This window comes from Uloborus diversus, chromosome 8 (genome assembly GCF_026930045.1).
Source record: "Uloborus diversus isolate 005 chromosome 8, Udiv.v.3.1, whole genome shotgun sequence".
In the NCBI taxonomy this organism is placed as follows: domain Eukaryota; kingdom Metazoa; phylum Arthropoda; class Arachnida; order Araneae; family Uloboridae; genus Uloborus; species Uloborus diversus.
In genome coordinates, this window is record NC_072738.1 from 11,843,085 (window position 1) to 11,848,441 (window position 5,357).

General features: G+C 34.8%; 1 long non-coding RNA gene across 1 annotated transcript; it reads left to right on the forward strand.

Annotated features, from left to right (window-relative positions):
* Positions 1 to 544: 544 nt before the first annotated feature.
* LOC129228222 (uncharacterized) lies at positions 545 to 5,064 on the forward strand. Its single transcript, XR_008580903.1, has 3 exons — positions 545 to 644; positions 894 to 975; positions 4,795 to 5,064. It is a non-coding gene; the product is annotated as an uncharacterized LOC129228222 (long non-coding RNA).
* Positions 5,065 to 5,357: the final 293 nt, after the last annotated feature.

Genomic DNA, 5,357 nt, shown 5'->3' on the forward strand with positions numbered 1-5,357 from the left:
GCAAATAAGCAGGTACTAATAAAATTTTACAGTAGATGCGATACATACGGTTCAAGGAAGGCATTAGTCTTCAATGAACGTTCCTCTGAAAAAAACGAACCTACTGCAGAAGAAGGAAGGCTAGTAAAGGGAAGCTTTTTTACCAGAATGTTAGTATTGCTTCTGCACAGGGCCGGATTTAGACTAAACGGAGGCCCTAAGCTATTTCAGGTATGGGGTCCCTTTTGTAGTTTGAACAACGTCTCTCTCTGTGGGGTAAGATGCAATTTTTTATTTTTTTTTTCCCCTTTACTATGTTCCTTTTTTTTTTTTTTTCGAGCAATCACGATTGCTTATTGTTTCACTTGACTGTTTTTGGCGTCCTATCATTTTATTTTCCCACCGCCACCCTCCGCACCATCACCGTCGACCGGCTACTCACGGTGCTGCTCCTACAGCGAAAGCGGTAGGCATTAAAGTTCACTAGGCACTTTTCGATGGTTGCCACCATTTCCTTCAGAACGCCAAATGTATTGGCGATAACTAAGTTCGCCAGTTGCCAAGCAAAGCACGCCAGGTCTCCTGCACTGGACATTTTTGCGCGGGAAATGAAAGGCGGTCGGTGGTCCGTTGGCTTGGCGTTGAATACATGAAAAATTTTTCAGGTATGTTAACAAATTTCTTTTTGCATGTCGAAACTATAATAACTATTGATTTTGCTGTAAACAACAGGTTTGTAATTTAATGTTGTCTCATTTTTACCCTAGGCACATTTACGCTCGAAAGGTACGTTAACAATTATTTCACAGCGGTTCTTTCTCACACTGTGTACGATATAGGTTTTATGTTTCGCTACTAAAGTGGTAATAATTTCATAGTCAATTTTACTCAGGATCATTTTTCTTTCTTTTCAGATGGGGTTCTTTCCGTTTCCTGCTGGGAAAACCGTTAGATGCCATCGTGGATTGATGAATACCGTTGTACTTGAATAAACAGGTAAGAATTTCATTGTCAAATGTGCATTAATGTTTCCAAATCAGTTTTTTTTTCGAGACCCCTTGAGTCGGTACCATCAATCATAATGTGCCATTTCCAGGTGTTTAACATTTTGTACAATACAAATTTAATTATTAGCCATGAAACAATCATTTTTAGCTTAATCTATAGTAGCGTTCCACTTTTTTTTTTCAGAGAAATTCATTTTGCTTTGTGCTGGAACTGTTAATCATAGGAAGCAATATTCAAACTATTGGTCCAATTTGTAAGTTTAGTGCTAAAAATACAGTTAATGGAAAATGTATTAACACTTAAAGATAGAGGTGGACCAGAAACAAATTAATTGAACCTGCGCAAAGTATGGTGAGGAAGTACAGAGGTGTGAAATTATTAGACTCAAGGAGCGAAGAACCGGAAAATCGAAGATTCCAGTTTAAAAATGATTTCTAGATCCTTTCTAAAAGCCTAATTATGTTTTTCCGAATAGAAAGTACTATACATTATTTCCCTGCAAAATTTCAAGTTTTACTTGCTTTTCCCATCCCTGGAAACACTGATTCTTATCTGATAACACCCACCATTGTTTTCTTGTTGTTTCCAAAAGTGTTTTTGCAGATGTGAGTGGTGTGAAATTTTTTTTTTTTTGCATGCTTTTGCACCAAAATAACAAGTTTTAAGCTGTCTGATCTTCCAACATATTAGAAAGCATGGGTTATGTATATGTTAAGACCAAAATACCTTTTCACAAAGAAATGCCAAAAAGACTTAATATTTCCCAAAAAACTGTCAGCAGAATCAATGTTTCTGTCAAAGAAAACATACGAGTTGTCCCAAAGAGGTTGGGAAAATGACAGAAAGCACTAAATGTCTCCAAGGACACATATTGTGGAGGTGGACCCATCATAGGTCCGACGACGACTCATCTCCAATGGGATGTTTGCTCGAAGGCCCCGCAGAAAAGCGAAAATTACCCCAGCCATGCCAAGGATAAGGATTCAGTGGTCTCTTGAACACTTTTGAGCCACTGAATCCTTTTCTTTGCCATAGCAGGGGTGATTCTCTCCTTCCAGTGTGGACTTTGAGCAGGTATCATATTAGCGATGAGTCGTTGCCAGGCCAATGAGGGGTCTACCTAAAAACAATAATGCCTAAGACTATTAGAAATTTCTTTACTAGTTGCTTATCTATTGGCCTTGACCATACGAATAAGTTTTCTTTCCATCCTTGGAGAAACTTCGTTTTCTGTCACATTTTCCTACCCTTTTTGGGACGATTAGTATGTTTTCTTTGACCAAAATATTGATCCCACTCACAGTTGTTTTGGGAAATATTCATTTTTTTCGACGTTTCTCGTTGTGAAAAAGTATTTTGGCCTAACATATTAACCAGTGTTTTCTTATGTTGTGAGAGTTCAGGCAGCTTACCCTTTTCATAACATTCACGTGCAAAGGGGAAAAACTACAACCGAACAATAAAACAGTTCCCTGAAACTGAACTGTGACACAAAATCATTTATAAACTTATTATTTTGGTGATCCTAGTGTAAAAACACATGCTGCAGAAAACAGCTTTGGAAACAACAGAACATAATTGCAGGTGTTATGAGATAAGACTCAGTGTTGCCAGGCAGAGGAAACTCAAGTAAAATGATGAATTTGGCTTGGAAATAATTTAAAGTACTTTTACTATTCTGGTGAAACAGAATTAGGCTGTTAGAAAGAATATGAGGTTATATTTATAACGGAATCTTCGATTTTCCTGTTTTTTGCTCCTTGAGTCTAATAAGTTTCACACCTTTGTATAATATTTCAAAAGAACATTACTATTGTCAATATTGTTACTGTATGTCAATGTATAAAATTTAAACTGTGATGATTCAGAAATCAATATTGATTGTGGTATGGAAAGTAAATGAGCTTAATCTAAATTTTCTAAGCAACAGTTTAAACATTAAATACTATGTCAGATTATCCTGTTTTGTACTCACAACAAGATACCAAACAAAATTTTCCTTATGGCACCTGGAAGTTATTATTTTAAGATCTCATGTTTAATGTGCATAAGCAGGGGCCAATCCAGGATATTTTTCTCGCTACCTATTTTTGTGAAAGTATTGCATCATTCTATTTTTGTGAAAGTTTTTATTTTTATCAGCATTGTTTTTGTAAACTTTTAGAGGCGTCCTAATTTTTGTAAAAGAGAAGTAGAAAGAGTGAAATTTTAGTTTGAAAAGTGTAACTGTCATCTAGTATTATTTTTAACAGGTTTTGTTTTTCGGGGAGAGGGGGGGAGCTAAAAACCTAAGAAGTACCAAAAATAAAATCATAATTTCAGCTTAATGGGCTATGTACTGCGTACAATATTGGAAATTATGAGAAAAACGGTTCCCCAAAACATGTTAAAAGATTGCGATAATATTGCATAAATACACTTTGGCGAGAAACAGCTAAAAATTAGTTAAAATACCACAAAAAGGTTGCTATTTAAGCGATTGTTCATATAAACCTGCTTAGAATTTTATGTTATAAGTGAATTTTGTTTTAAACAGAGAAACAAATTTTATATTTTAAAATGTGAATTTTTGTGAAATTTTTGTTCTTGTGAAGCTGCCTGATTTTATTACTTGATTTTTGTGACAGTACCTATTTCAAAACAAGATTTTTGTGAAGATACCGAAAAACAGTAGCAAAATCAGCCTATATTGGGCCCTGATAAGTATACTTTATTCATATGTAATTTCCAATTTATACTTAGAATGTTTACCAGTACATATTTCCCATGTGTTGCAAGTTGCATAACTCTCAATGTTTTACTGATCAAAGTCTTCAGAAAATGTACGCTGCTTTGAATAAAATATCTTTTCAAACATTGAATGCAGTAAAACCCTTTTGAGTGGCCACCCTTCTTATCAACCAATTTTTTTTGCTGCAGTTTTTTTTAGCTCATATAACATTATGTTGAAACGATTCCTTTCAAGCCCCCCCCCCCCCCTCCCAAACCTTTTGAACGGCTGCTGAGTGGGTGCATCCATCCCATTTTTCAGAAAAATTTATTCATTTCCTGTTTCTAATCTACAGCCTAAACAAGTTACACCAAATATGACAAATCGACACATCGAAAAAACGCAAATGACCTACAATAGTTAAAGAAAAATAATGAATGTAGCTGAAAGTAAAAATTTTTTGAAATGATTATACTGCATCAAGAGAGAAAAATTTCAGTTAATTGAGAGTTAAAAAATTGTAGATGGTTGTTAATAGTAATTTAAAATAAAAAAGATTTTATCACAAGTGCATCAATACAATTTTCAAAAAAATGGTCATTAAGTTTTTAGGAGATCATTCTGACTTTCATTTTTAGGATTCGTTCTTTTCAGGGTTTCCTATGCGGTCACATTTTTTGCACGAACGTACGTAACACATAAATGTGAAAACACTAACTCAATCGCGGAAATACAACTATGTATTTTCGCTCTTTTGCTGAACGAAAATATTAATTTTTTTAAAAAAGAGAAAAAATGTGTGACAGCTGCTGTACTTACTTCAAAGATGTCACAGGTAAAATATGTAATTTATTTTCAAAACTGTAGATGAAACACACTGAGGCATATGTAAATATATGAGAATGTAATATTTCAGCATTTTCACTCAGTTTTAGCTTTTATGCTAAAGTACCCAGCTTAAACCCCGGTTCTTTAAGACCTGTTCGTTCATAAACACATCCCTAATGTTTTAAAATAAAAATTAGTTAATTTAGAATATACTAAATTAGATTATAAGATTTCACAAGTTTTAAAATATAATTATTTTCTTCTTCCAGGAACTCTTAACAGAAGCTTCTTTGTCAGCAGCATCAGTTTGGGTGCCCGGTGAAGTAGCTTCAAAGATTGCCCGTTTTTTTAAAAGTTGGCTCTCTTTTGAAGTGCTTTTCCAGGTGAAGCCCAATTTTTAATATCGCCGTTTGCCTGTTGCAGACATACCAGCTCCCTAGCTTTTGATCTCTGCCCTTCTGCGATGAAAGAAATTTCTCCTGATTTTAATGCAATAAAAAAGTCTTGTTTGCTGTCACCTATAGGTAAGCATATAAATGTATAAAATGCTCCAGTTCACTATACTCTCAGGCATTTTTGCACTGGAATGATATGTTGAGAATGTATTTTTGTGCGGGAAAGGGTCATATGGTAAGGTACATATTTGTATATGATTTTCCATATGTTAACCTTAAGATAAGCATTATAATGGTAACTTTGCATTAAGTGGTCCAACTATTCCTGGTGTGCTTGTATATAAACATTGATCGTGATCTCGTAAAAAGGTAGGCATTCAAGTTCACTAGGCACTTTTCGATGGTTGCCGCCAAGTGCCAAGCAAAGCTGGCCAGGT